Below are 15,080 nucleotides of genomic sequence, written 5' to 3' on the forward strand. Positions count from 1 at the left end.
CAAAAGTATTTCTTAGGCTATAAGGCGCTAGGTTTGGCTAAACAAACAAAAACGCTGCACATCACCGTCAACACACTGACCCCATGGTGAAACATGGTGATGGCAGCATCATGCTGTGGGGATGCTTGATATCTGCAAAGGGAACTTACTCCCAGTTCCCATAGTTCAACATGCAGCCAGAGATTAAATCGTTTTCACGTGGTAAATATTTAGCTAACATTAACTAACTTAACAATAAAGGAGCTCATATATTTTACTTTTATGGGGTTTTTAATCATATGGAATGATTTTGTATAAAATAAATATAAATTAATTTGCAATTATTTACTGTAATTATATTAGATGGAAAAAGCTAAAAGGTTAATATGTTGGCATAATGGGGATTGTGTCCCAAATGTCAAATCCCTGGCAAATTTAGGCTTAAAATAATCTTAATTTTCCCAACTGTTTCAAATTCATTTTTAACCTTTCCTTTTTAATAAGGGTAAATATATTTTATCTTTAAAAAAGGGATACGTGCCTATTTTTTTTTTAAGAAATAAAAGTTGATGTTGATAGTAATAGTAATAACTAAATCTGCAAAAGGTATGAATAATTTTGGATTTAGATCATGTCCAATATCTGAGCAGATCAGATGTTGCTCAGGGCCCCGTTCTGCATTGGACCGGCCCTGTCAAATCAGGACCAGCTCCCCACCAGAGGCACTAGTTGCATATTGCCTCATATTTGCAAGTTAATATTCATAAGCACCGAGGTGTGTGTCACGTTTAGTGGCCAGAAAGAAGAAGAAGAAGAAAAAAAAACTCTTTCAGGAGAAGCAAGGAGAAGATCAGTAGTGACCCCGCTTGAATAAATGGAGAACTGCAGCCTCCTCCTCTGAGAAACAGGTTAATTACGTGAGCAAAGTTTAGTTTTAAATGTATTGGAAAAAATATAAATTTATTCCGCACTATCGACTTATCGCTTTAAACCGTGCATCATATAGATTTGTAGCCTTATTCATTCAGCTCTTAAATTGCCATTAAAGTGACAATTTACACTAAAGCCGCACAACAAAGGGGAAAACCTACATTTGCAACAAGTCGGAAACCGCGTCGACTTTTCTTCAACTTCAGATTCGGTCTGCCAGGCGCTGAGCCTGGGAAGTTTCGGGAAAAGCAGGGAGGAAAAAAAAAATCCATCCTCCTCTCTTTCCTGCCACGTCTGAGCCTCCGGTTCTTCCCACTTCCTCCGGTGGCTCAGGTGGAAAGAAAGAAGAGCAGCGGGGAGAGACGAGTGAATTAATTAACGGTAAATATGAACAAATCGAGCTATTCTCCTCTGTTTCCTCTCTGTTTGTCGTCAGGAGGTTTTTTTTTTAAAATCAGAACAGAGTAGGCAGAACCAGACGGCAGATGTTTCCCGTCTCCTCACAATCAATAACTCGGGGTTTTCTTTCCTCTTTTTCCCCCCCAACACCCCTCAACAACATGAATGCTTTTTAGTGTATCAATTTCACCCGCTTGTTCAGTTTGAAAAGCTTTTCTTCTTCTTCTTTTTTTTTTTGCAACTTCATCAAACTTAATTGTCGTACTTTGATTTTTTTTTGGCGCTGCAGGAGAGATAATTATCAAGCGGGGAGGAATTTACAACAAAAAAAAAGATCCAGTTCGCTGCTGCGGCTCTGCATGGAGCGCTTTGCGCATGTAGAAGTTTTAACAGCGAAGAGGGAACCCTCCGGCTGTTTATAGAGCTTTATCTCAAATATTAACAGCGAGCTAAAGTAGCTGCTCAAAGGGACGCCGGTTTGCGTGAACAATAGAGCTGCACTCTTCTGCTTGCATTGTAACTCAGAGGGGGGCATTCCTCTCATCCTCCACGTAATGCAGGATTCTTTCCCCATGGAGGCTCTTCAGATGTTTGTCATGTTGCAGCCGTAAACTTCTTCTGGGTTTCTTTCAACAATGGCTTCCTTTTACCACCCTTTCAAAGCCCCAGACTCGTGCAGGGCGCTATTAATGAAATAACAGTTGTGTTTTGGACAGACTCCACCCTATGTGGCTCTCTGTAGAGCTACTCCAGAGTTACGACGGGCCTCTTCAATGCCTCTCTGATTATTTCCTGAAGGTCACAAGCCAAAAAACGTGTTGATCTTCAAATAAAGTCGTTTCTTGGAGTGCTTTGGGCAGTTTACGTGGCATTAAATCCTTCCTGATAAGAAATACAAGTCCAGACTCTAATTGCTTCTCCAGAGTTACCCTGTGTGGCTCCTTCAATAATTAATGCTCTCTTTTCCTGTCGGATAAGGTGGACGGACATGTTTTTGTAGGTTTGCAGCTTTTTTCTAAAGTCCTCACACTGGCTCCTATAGTAGCCTAGAGAACAGACTTTAATAAATACTTTTGTTTTTATAAAATCATTTAACGGGTCAGTAACGCCTGCTGTTGTTTTATCTGCCCTCCAGACCACCCAGGTCTCCCCAGAACCAAACATGGAGTAGCACCACACAGTTTCTATGCTCCACCAATCTGGAACAAACTTCCAGAAAACTGCGAAACAGCCGAAACAAGCCCAACTGTTTAGAGTTGCCTTCACGTGCCTTTTAATTAGTGCTGGACAATCAGTCAATAACAACATCGCGATGGACACGTGATCAATGTCGGTAGAAAAACGTCTGCTAGAATATTTGATCTTCAATTATTCCATTCCCCAGAACAGCACGGCATTCTGGGGGGTGTAGGCAGACTAAAGGCTGTAGCTGCTCCACCTCTCACAGCCACCTGGGTGAGCTCGGTGGGATCAACTCACTCAGTCGCTCTCTCTTTGGTTACCTAGCAACAATATCACATTCAATATCAGAATATCAGGTATCAAATTGAAAGGGGCTGAATACTAATGTGCGTCACTTTGTATGTCATTTTCTTTGCGGCTCGTAATTCTCAGACTCCCTTATCGTTTTGTGCTCTGCTGCAGGCCCGCCATGCTGCTCAGACTCGCCGTTTGCCTCCTGGTTTCTCTGCGTGTCCTCCTGGTGCAGAGCGGCGCCGCTACATCGTCACAGAGCCCCGCCGCCTCAGTGAGCCCCTCTCTTCCTCCTCTTGTGAACGACCCGAGCTGGCCTCTGGGCGTGCGCCTCTACCAGGCCCTGCGCTCTGACCCCGGCTCTGTAAACACGCTCTTCTCCCCTCTCCTCTTGGCGTCCTCGCTTGAGGCGCTGTCCGAAGGCTCGGCGGGCAAAACTGCAGAGCAGATTTGAGAACTTCTCAGGCCTCCGTCCGGGACCAAAGAGGCGGTCGGGGGACTTCTCTCTGTGGCGTTGGAGAGCTTCGTTAAAGCTAACGGGACTAGCTTCCAGATCCACGCGTCCTCTTGCGTGTTCACCAAGCAGGCTCCTGCCGTCGGTCAGGCTTTCGCGAAGGAGATCCAGAGCCGGTTCAGGCTGCAGCACCGGACGCTGGGGAAGGGGGACGCCAAGGCTGACCTGAGGCAGCTGTGTCAGTGGGCTGAGGCTGCGCTCGGTGGGAAGGAAGGGGCTCCTCTGGAGGCAGAAATCAAGGCTAAAGCCGGAGCCATGGTCCTGACAAATGCTCTTCACTTTAAAGGTTTGTGGTAAAGAAGAGAATAAGTGCTGAGTTTCGATTGGGTCGGTCCTCTTTCCACCTTTTGCCCACACCTTAACCCTACCAGTTCCTGTTGCACGTTCACACTGGGGAGCAGGTGTGTCCCAGTTTGTTTTGCCATCCTGACAACACGGGCAATCTGTTTCTTAAAAAAAATATTTTGTGGGGGTGAGGGGGGAAGTACCAAAGAAGAGACAGAAGCAACAAACACAAGATCAAGGCAAATTTTCTCCATTAAAATTACCTTTCAGTGACAACAGCCGTGTTTCCATCAATGAGTTTTTTTTAAATATCAGTAGAAAAGGTTGATGGAATATTGAAATAATGTCATCATTTGATAAAAATTGTGAAAAATGATCTTTTCTCTTAAATTGATAAGTAGTTGTGCCACCGTTGGTAGCAACAGATGCCATTAAGACTTTCCAAAACCAGCCAGTGAGTCTTTTAAATCAGGATTTTGGCCCATTCTCCTATGCGGGATTGATTTAATCTGGCCATAGTGGCCTATTCAAAGTAGAGGCAGAAGTCCAGTTGAGAATCTCTGACAAGATTTGAAAATTGACGTTCAGATTTTTCTCTCTGTTTGGTCCAATGGGGCAAAAAATGTCTCTTTCTGGACTGGGTGAACTTGTACGGATATTTAGCTGTAATTGAAATCCTGTTTCGACAAAGTGTCGACTTGGAGGAGCTGAAAACAAACGCACACCTCAATTATCAAATTATTTAAAAGAAATGAATAGTTTAAAGAAATGTATAGCTATACGCCACTTTGTGTTGCTCTATTATATAAAATCCCGGTGAAACACGTTGAAGTTTGTGGTTGGAACGTGACGGGTCCAATGTTTTTGAAAGGTACCGAACTGGTTTTAAGCCCCAACAAACCAAAACTGTAAATGTGAGGTAGACGGTTGTTGTGTGTGTTGTGATGTGTAAGGGTGAATCCCGTCTGGAGGAAGGCTCCAGCTCCCCTGCAAGGATAAGTGTGTGTATAGAAAATGCATGGATGAATCTGGGCGAATCTCCAGTTACATAATTGTTTGGATAAAATAGACATGAAACACTGGAGCGTCTCTGCACCGAGCAGAGTCATGTTAAATTATCCAATCTGTTCGTTCTGGACCCGTTTGCCGCGCTGAATGGAGGAAGGGAAAAAAAAAATCCTTGCATGTGAACATGGCACCATTTTTCTCCTGCTCAGACAACAACATACCCTCTGCAGGCTGCATGCCAGCATGGCCACCTGCGCTCAGAGTGCGCGTCCTTGATGCATTGGACTCCAGCTGGTGGACGCTGCGGATAAAGGATGATTCTGGGGTCCGTCGCTGAGAGCGAATCCATCTTTCATTGGCGTTGGCGTGGGTGGGGTGGTGGTGGTGGTGAGGGGGGGAGGGGTGATATGTCGTCTTAAATAATTGAGTAACAAGTGCCCGGACCCTCTGCCTCGCCGTCATGCCTAACATCTGCGCTCGGAGCGCTCCAAGCCTGCCGCGCCGCAGCTCGGCTCTGTTCTTTTGGTGGCAGGCTGCGGTGGTGGGAAAGTTGTCATTGTTTCAGGCTCCAATCCAGTCCGTCAGAACCTCCATCTGTGATTTAATAGCCGCATTCCCAAAACATATCCATCTAATCCTTATCAGCACTACTCCACTGTGGCAGCAGAGATGCATCATTAGAGGTGAAATGTTCCTTTCAGAAACGGGGGGAGCTGTGGGAGTTTTCTCTGCTCGCCAAACGAAACGGGCTCATCGTCCGTTTTCATGACGGCCTTAAAGGAATTCGAATGTGTCAGTGCAACTCCTCCTGTTTTCCACTCTCCAGAAAATCTGATACCATGTTAAATATATCCTTCAGTTACATTTGTTCTCATTGTGCCGTCCCTCCTTGTTTTTCTTGCTTTTGTCGTTATTTATCAGACGCCTTATCTCCCCCGCCTGCCCGCCTCCTCCTCCTTCGTCCCCCGTTTGCGTCTTTATCTGCGTCTATCTGCCGCTGTTTTCCCCCTGCAGGTATTCTCTCTTTTTATTAGGCAGCGGCAGCAGAAGTGGGGACAGGTTGAGAACCCCCTCCAAAAACAACATTCTCTAAACAAAGTGAGCATTGATAAGCAACTTAATTAATTTTTCTTTGTTTGAGGATTTGACTCTATTATGAAATTAGTTTTTTTTCTCTCTCTCTCTCTCTGCGCAGCAACTCTCGTTGGTTCATTAATTTTGTGGTTGGAAATGTATAAATTAGATTATTCAGACCATGACGGCACACAAAGTAGATTACAGAAAATTGGATTCCTATAGTGTTGATTCGCAATTTAGAGGTGGTCGATAGTTTGCTTCTCGCCCCTCCTCGCTGCTTTTATTTATTTGTTTTTGATTTCAGGCTCCTAAATTAGTGATGGCAGTGATTGGGCATTGTCCTCTGACAAGGTGCCAACTTTCCTTTAGGTAAAAAAAGTAATCGTTAGTGGATCGCAGTTCAGGGTAGAAGTACGACGGTTGCTATGGCGTTAGCTGTGAAGATGCACCAATAAAGTTTTATTTAGGCTCTTTCCCATTTTTCTAAACTTGCAATAAGAATCGCTCGATTTTCGGGCCCTGTTAATAGATCTGTATCTGGAGTTTGAGTTTATTAGAAATCACATAAGTACTGGGAACATACGCTGAAATATTTGATGCATAAATGTGGATAATCATAGTTCGCTGATTCTTTTTTTTTAATTGTGTTAAAAACAACTAACTATAAGAAGACTGTAAAACTAGAAAATATAAATTCCTGCTCTATTAGCCATTTATATTGTCTTTGACTTCATATTTAGACATCCATTTGATATCAAGACAGCTTTTTGTATTCTGTTCTTTAGTCAGTAGCATCTTCTACACTGAAGAGGAGCTGCTGCTTAGCAGTCCAGCTAGATTGTCTTCACTTATTGGGGGAACAAAGTCAGATGTTTTTGAATGTTCACTTCCTAGATGAAGGATCAGGTCATTGGTTGGTGGTGAACTCTTTCTTTTGTTAACTAAGAACCGAAACAGATGTGTGAACGGGTTGCAGACAAAGAAGCACTGGGGGGATTGGATAGAGTTAAATTAAGGAGCGAAACACTAAGAACGGTAAACTAAGGGACTTTGGCAGACATGGTTGAAAGGGAAATATCGGTGCTTTAGAAGCTCGTCTTGGGAGTTCTTGTACATGCTGGTTAATTAATTCAGGCTTTGTTTTGTCGGAGAGAAACACCGGTGACAGTGGAAGAAGAAATAATACAGTGAAAGGAACAGGAGAGGCAAATTTACACAAGGCAATGCGACAACATGGGGGGGAACAAGTCCCTGCATATTTATCCTCAAATAATAGCTTCTGAAAGCCCACTTCGCCGCGCAATCAGAAGTTGATGAGGAAGCAGAGAAAAAGTGTTCACTCTCACTGATTTCAGTCTGGACTTTTGCTGAAAGTTGAAGCACAGTTTCCGTCTAGAGCTTTTATTCGCTCGTGTGCATAGATGTCAATAATTTTGTGCTTTTAAAGATTTGCCTTCAAATGAATTTCCAGGGTGAGATCATGAACCAGCTAAACATTTTTAATTATTTTAAGAAATGGAAAATAGGACACACACGTTTAAAATGAAGGTGCATACAAACACAGCATGGGACCAGCTGACTTTTTCAATGTTATCCAGCAAATATGAATAGAGTTGAGGTTTTAGCTTTGACCCGTCTGAACATCAAACCTTTTTGATGTTTTTAAAGTTGGATAGTTGGGTCAAGTTTCAGTTTCTTCAGGTAAAGCTTTTAAGATTTTCACTGGAATGTTTTAGACTGAACAACATCATTTTTTTTCCCCAGTATATCAATCCATTTTCCATATTTCCACTTTTGCTTTCTTCAACAGAAACCATTTTTGTGAGTTTTTTCCCCAAATAGCTACAACCTCTTTGGAGGGCACAATTTTTAGCCTTATTTAAATATTGCTCAAACTAAAACGTTGCGTTTTAGGATGTAAATTACGGAAATGGAATTGTCTTTCTGGAAAATGAGATCTGGATTTCAATGGGGTTGTACGTGATTAACTAAAGGTAAGAGTCTGGTAAGTGGTAAAGTCCTTCCAGTATGATCCTCTGTATGTGTAGAATCTGCATCATCAGGTGTTGATGGTAAAGACGGCATCAACACTTGGCTGTGCGGTGGTGGTCTCGTTTAAACTAAACAATGCTCTACAACGGGTGAATATTGACGTCCAAAAGGTTACAATTAGTTTATATTTTTTTGTTTTTGTTTTAAAATGAGCAGTAACATTCTGCTTTTCTCCTGGACTATTGGAAAATTGAAATAAGATGAAGGGTTATCAAAAATACCACTCTAAATATGAGGCTTTTTCAGATAAGGATGTTAATCATTAATATAAAAATGTTTCTGTCCTACATCGGCTTCCTCTTTTTTGCTTAGTCTAATTGAAATTGTATAAAAAGGTCAAAACAACCCACATAGTAAAAGCAAACTTTTCTCAATTGTTTTCATTGTTGGAACATTCTGTAGTTGTCTGAAGCTTTTTTTTTTTTTTTTTTCTACAAAGAGCCCAACGGAGGCAGCTTAATTTTTATTCTCAGTCTTTTCTTTTTTTAAGGGCCTCAATCTGTAAAATGTCACCTTGCGTACGTTTTGCCTCCAAATCAGTTCAATCATCCGACAATGGGAACAAAACTTGATGCTTCACACTCCTTTCAATCTGAGCCTTTGATCACGATAAGTTATCAAACCGTCTCACTTGTCGTTTTTGGACCTCTTCTCTCCGGCAGCATTGTGTGCTGAGAGTGGAGATTTTTCCAAAAGATTAATCTGTAATGAGTCATCATTTGTTGTTGCCAAAGCCAGTCTAAAGTGTCATTCACAAAGGCCCAAACGGTCATAATTTCGTCAACCTACACACACACACACACACACTGTGATGGTCCAGTGGCTTTGAGAGTGTGTTTTGAGGTTATTACAGCAGTAATTCCACTGCTCTCAGCCCCTCTTAAACTGACAGCTGTCATGGGGGGAGTAAGCAGGGCCAAGTGGGACGTGTCGGACAATGAGCGGTACACAGTGGCCTTCTGGACTCTATAACAGCCTTTGCAAAACTCAGCAGCTTTTGGGAGAGGTTTACATTGTTTAATTGGCAGTAAATGATCGATAATTCATGCTCTGCGTCGCTGCATGTGTTCTTAGGGATGTCGTGTCCTTTCGAGTGCCTTTGATCATCTACTGCAGCTTTCGATGCTTGATGATGGTCGTGTGTTCAGGGCTGTGGCAGAGGGAGCTGAGCGAGGAGAGCGCCGATCGCCGCACCTTCTTGGGGAAGAAATACACCAAAGTGACTATGATGCACAGAGCAGGTAAAGAACTGAAAGACGAAAACGCGCAGCCGGCTGCTTTTTGATGCTAAATAACCGAACATACAAGAGATTCAGCTCCTGTAAGGCCCAATCTGTTTCCCGCCCATTTGTCATGGTTATGATTTATTAAGCATGCTCTTTATGTTTTATGGATTGTCTTCAAACAACAGGGCAGAGTGAATTTGTGCCATTAAGGCAGTAAAAGACATCAGAAAGATGCATCGTGCTCATTTTAATGCTGTTTTTTTTTACAATGTCGTCTTCAATTTGAGAGAAACTTAGTTCACTCTGTGGCTCCAGCCTGAACGTCTGGCTTCCTGTTGGAGTTCAGCTGAGTCGAACGACGCAAACTCGAGTGGCTGTAAAAAAAAACAAAAAAAAAACAAACATGTCTGCTGAGAGCTTCAGCACTGAAGTAGTAAAATATAAAATGCTCCTGTCCTCAGTGCTGTGATCTCCTCTCTCCCCTCCTGCAGGTCGGTATCGCTTCCATGAAGACGTTGACAACATGGTGCAGGTTCTGGAGGCGCCTCTGTGGGGGGGCAGGGCCAGCCTTGTGCTCCTGCTGCCCTTTCATGTGGAAAATCTGGCCAGGCTGGACAAGCTGCTGACCCCAGAGCTGCTGTCAAAGTGGCTGGAGAGAACTGCCGTTACCGGTGTGGCCCTCTCTCTGCCCAAGGCAAACATCAGCAGCTCACTCAGCCTGCAGGTCGGTGCGCCGATGTTGGCTGCATGACAGCTTTCACAGTTTTCTGACAGAGCGGTGCTATTTGTGAACATAAATGTTTTTATTTCGCACTTTTAACAAGCTTCGGTATGGGAATTATGCAAGGATTTTCATCAGCGCTGACAGAGCTTCTGCATGTCGAAGTATGAGCCAAAGTAATGTTATTTCTAGTTCATTTTTTGTAATATTTTAAAGCACGTACTTAAATTCAATAGGATTCCAGTATAGTTTGTCTCTGAGTAGCGATGGTCATGCTACAAAAGTTTTGACTTGTTCAAGTTTTGGCTTAAATCCCATTATATGTGCTGCCATTTCAGATGTGAAGGGAGGTGATGCTGGAGGGTTATTCTCCTCAGGTTGGAGTCATTTTAATCTTCATTCTTAATAAATTAAATATGACCCAAGTTTATCAAGATTTGTTAATATCTACTCTATAAACTTTTTGTTTTGTATTTCAACTAAACGTAAAATGAATGACATTTTCACAACTTAGTGGACAGTAATGCCCTACAAGTTATGTTTAAAATGCATAATAGTACAGTGCCAGCACATATGCAAAAAAACAACAACAAAGATTTATTAAAAGAGATAGCATAATTTGAAAGGATCTGAGAGTTAGTGTCAAAAATTAAATAAATGAAATGTTGTATTTCTGTTTATGGAAGAAGTCTGTGAAACAATCTGTCTAAAGAATCCAAAGAGAGTAGATGCATGTTTGTTTGTTTTTTGTTTTGTTTTTTTCAAATTGGACCACAAATTCAAAAATAGATTCCACACTATTATGATTTTAATTTTTTTTTCAGTATAGAAATGCTGTGCGCGTCCGACGCTAACCACGCTTTCATTGCTTTTATTGGATTTAAGTGGGAAAGCAGCAGCAGCCAGGTGCTGCAAATCAAACGCATCTGATTATTTAATTGTGGCCGGATCCGTAAGTAAATGAGCTTCGGTCGTTTGCTGCTCTCTGCAAAATTCTTTTTACTTTTTCGGATTTAGATTTTCCAGACTCTGGTTTTGTTTGGGCATTTTTAAAACATTCTGAACATCCGAGTACTTTTATTATTAACCTTGAACCTGCTTGGAGAGCAGTCAAGACTCATTATCTGTAAGTTTCACAAATAATGAAAAATTGTGGCATTGAACCATTTCATTGGCTTTTGTTCCTTCTGGACTAACTTACTCTACATTCACACGACAGGCAGTTGCGACCCGTATCCGGCTTTTGTTTCTCACCTTTCTCAAATATTCAGTTTCAACTTTCGGTCTATAAACATGGAACTGCAGCTGATGGTGACAAAGACATGAGGAGCAAAAAGAAAAAAAAAAAAAGACAGACTGGAAGAATAGTTGGACCAGACGTATACAGATGACATGGAAGTAAAAGCTTTTTCCCAGAGGAAGGGCATGCTGACTGAAACCGATTACCATGTCCTCCTCGTGTGCACGCTGTAACCTCATCACGGACTAATGAAATCTGCTCTGCCCTCGTTTCTGGTTTGACAAACATCTCTGTAGAGCTACGCTGCCATGTTGCTCTGCTGGCCGTGCCCTGAAGAACAAGCTTTTGACATTAACATTGTCAGGACGCTCCGGGGGAGGAGGAGGAGGAGGCTGTAATCTAGTGCTGAAGCCTGAAACAACTCCTTTTGACACGGCTGCGGCACTGCGTCAGAAAGCAGGAGGGAGAAAAAAAAAAAATCCATGTTGCACAAATCTCCATTTGTTCCATGAAAGAGTCTGTCAGGCTGAAGGAAATAAAAAAAAAAAGAAGAAAGTTGTAATTCTTGTAAATACATGAATCAGTGTTTTGATTATGTAGTCAAATTTGGCCTCTGATTTTCTGAGTCATCTGAAGGTGTGTTTGATGAGTCGTGATGGAAAAAGGGTTCAGCAGGTTACCGGTTATACCGAGGTTTTAATAAATCTCTCGCAGGAATCGCGCTGTTCCTGCAGTTTTAATACGACGCCAGACAGAAACGACACAGCCTGACAGTGCTGCTGTGCACTGCTGGTCAGCTGGCTGAACAAAACCAACTACACATTTCTACAACTAGCAAGCAGTTAGCCAGAATAATTATCCAGCTAATATCTCTTAATTATATCAAGGCTATGTTCATACAACATGGAAATGTGAACCATGACAGATTTTTATTTTTATTTTTTCATGGCTTTAGAACGGCCCAATTCTGATATTTTCAACACCAAAAGGTCTGATTTGTGCCACTTGCATAATGTGGTAATAAATCACATTATGCTTTTTTGTTTTGTTTTGTTTTATTTTTCAAACATGCAACGTTTTGGCCCAAGCCTTCTGACAAAAACATGTGTATAACCAAAAAAAAAAAAGCTCGGTATGTTAATCAGCTGTGAGTTTGCCCCAACGGTTCAGATGCGCTCCGTGAACAAGTCGAATTCAAACACAAAGTTTACCATTTTAAAGTGGTTTCTTCATGACTTCAACTAGTATATTTTTGGAGAAATAAAGAAAGAAAAAAGAAAGATAATCCTGATTTTCTCTGTTTCTGCTCTGGGGACTTGTTTCTGACTTTGCCATAGCGCGTTGTGTGACTTAGATGTGATCTGCAGAAAAATGTTGGCACATTTTTCAGGAATAACTTGGAATCACATTCCACAGAAAAATCCATAAATACTCAACCATGAATAGGTTATCATGAGACCATAAAAATCACGGCTCGCTCGTCAGAATCTCACGTCATCTGATGCTGATGCAGCTTCAGCTGATGCAGATTCCTTAAAACAGTTTAGTTTTAGATCTAGGGCATCTTCGCTCCGATCTTAAAACTCAAAGAAAACCAGTTTTTTACCCAACTGAGCTTTAGGATCTTGCTTAGATGTAGAGAACATTTTAAAAAAAAGCCAATCGACTGGTTCGACCGGAACTGAAATATTTTCCACTATTACAGTTTTAAAACAGTTTATAATCCGTGAAGGCTCTTCTTAGTCAACAACTACAAAAGCAAAACATTTGATTTTCAGTTACGCCTCAGAAAACGTAAGTCCCTCTGACCCACTGCTGTCCACACATTGCATTAAGTCTGTCAAATGCGAGTAAATAGATGTCGCAGATAACTGCAATAACAAACATGTTAATGCAGTTACTACAGCAGCGTGAATTACAGCTGATCGTGTTTTACATCCTGAGATTTTTACCGTGTCGTGCGCTCTCGCCGCACCGTGAGATTCTCTAATCAGGCTGAGCTGCTCTGCCCTGCGGCCGGCGACAGCCCGCCATGTCTTCATTGACGGTTATTCTTCCAACTGGGTCTGGCAGATAATTGCTCATCACCGTTGGTTAATTCTGTTTACCACTCTGTCTGTCAGCGCTTGGGTCGGCCGCAGCCCTGAGATTAGAGGGCAGCATCTGGACAAATAGATGGTTATTGTTATGTCTGCGTGTGTGTGTGTGTGTGTGTGTGTGTGTGGCCGTATATGAGAGCAAACAAAATCAGCCTCCTTTGAGTCAGGTTGAGCAGATTCTCTCCTCCTGTCCAGATGCACCCATTTCCTGCTTCACCCCTGTCCTCGCCCTCTTATCAGTCCCAGGGATCTAAATCCTTTCCCTTTTTTTTTTTTTGTGGGACTCGCATGTTCCTCTAATATGCTATCACCGAGCAAGTGTATCTCAGCCCTTCTGACCTAAATGGAAGTGACATTCGGCAGGGAAGTGAGCGAGAGATGCGGAGCAGCGTGGTGGCAGTGGGGGGTCAAAGATTGCTCAGGGACAAGGTGGAGAGCGTAACACCGAGCTATAAATAGCGGCTGAATTTAGCTTTCTCTTTTTTTTTTTCCTCCGTTTTCCAATTTGCGGTGTTTTCCTCCGAAGGGCGCATTACGTCGGGGGTCCGCGGTCGGAGACGAAGGGCCCTCTTAACAAGAGGTCAGCGATAAGCCACCCTTTTCCCTCAGTGATCCTCCTCTGACCAGGACACACACACACACACACACACACTAATGGCTGGATCTCCAGCCGGTGACTAAGACATATGAGTGCGCGCCACAGAGCTCACTCAATCATAGCTAATGAGGTCAAGAGGGCATCAAATATTTACAAGAGCTCACTCCGCCGTGTACAGTGTCGAGGGGGCTGCTGTTTCGACGCGGCGTTGTTACGAATCAACCAGAGGTGCTTCATTTGTGTAGCTGCTCGCTAAAAAGCAAAAGCTCCCTTCTTTCACCTCTTTTTTTTCCTTTATTTTATTTATTTTTTGTGCCGATATGGCCTTGCGGAATAAAAACAAGCTGTTCTCGTGTGCGCGCGAGCGAGTTGAATGAGACACTGAGAGTATTGACCATGCAAAAGAGGTAAAAGCCCATGGAGATAATACACCGGTGGAGCTGATGAGATCCAATAAAGGAAGAGAGAGGCTTTGAAGTCTTAAGGGAGCCGTGAGAAATGGAGCTTTTTGTTTATTTCTCCCTCTGAGCCCGCATCATCAGCCATGATGCCAGAGCCGCCGCGCGCTTTAAGCCACCCACTCAGGATGTTATGGGCAGCGCTGAATTAAGCAGAACGTGTCTGCATTTGTTCAAGGTGGCAGCGGCTTAGAGCAGCGTCTCCGGCTGTTTAGCGGGGGAACCAGAGGGAGCCACAGGTGCGAGCCGTGGAGGCAGAGACGGTCTGTCTCCGGGTTTGTTGCCGCGATTGTTTTTCATTTGATTTATGGAACTCTCTCCGTGCCGACAAACTGCTACAGTTGCTCATTTAATTCCCTCAGCTCTGTACATGTTCTTGCACCAAAACGCTACTTCATATTTGCTTCTTCTTCTTCTTCTTAAACACCCCGGAATAATAAACCGCAGGAAACTGAAGACAAATATGCAGATCAGACTGATAGCACAGTTCATGGGGCCTGGAGTAATAACGGCAGTAAGAATGATGGTCGAGATTTGTGGTTTAAAAGGTGCCTAGGGTAAAGCTAATCTTCTAATGGCATCAGTTGTAGATTTGGGAATCTGGCTGTTAATCATATGACATCAAGGGAGCATATTTCAACACAAAGCGATGTCAGAACTTTAGGGAATGTGCTGACTTTATTCAAACTCTCAAAAAAATTTGCATATTCTTGTAAAAAATCAGCTCAATTTTATGTGTTTTATGAAAAAAGGTCTTTTCCGCTATGGAAATGACATTGTTTTTCATGCTTGATCTTCAGTCTTCTGTTTAGTGATGCTGCTGCCAGCGTGTCGTGGGTCACCTGACTCAGAGCTGCTCGTCTCGTTCGGCTTGCAGCACATGTTTCCGGCGCCGTTCCGAGATCAGGAATATCAAATTGGCAAAACACTGATCGTATGGTCTTCTCTTGACATTTAAAATGCTGTTGCAGTTGTAAAAGCTGCACAAAGGTGCAAAACAGAAATGTAGCAGAATTGGATG

The 15,080-nt window shown here is 42.7% G+C and overlaps 1 pseudogene; it reads left to right on the top strand.

Annotated features, from left to right (window-relative positions):
- The first annotated feature begins 1,049 nt into the window (after window positions 1-1,049).
- LOC103133125 (serpin H1-like) lies at window positions 1,050-10,089 on the top strand (annotated as a pseudogene).
- The last annotated feature ends 4,991 nt before the right edge of the window (window positions 10,090-15,080 follow it).

Source organism: Poecilia formosa, unplaced genomic scaffold, assembly GCF_000485575.1.
Source record: "Poecilia formosa unplaced genomic scaffold, Poecilia_formosa-5.1.2 Scaffold2280, whole genome shotgun sequence".
NCBI classification, from domain to species: Eukaryota; Metazoa; Chordata; class Actinopteri; order Cyprinodontiformes; family Poeciliidae; genus Poecilia; species Poecilia formosa.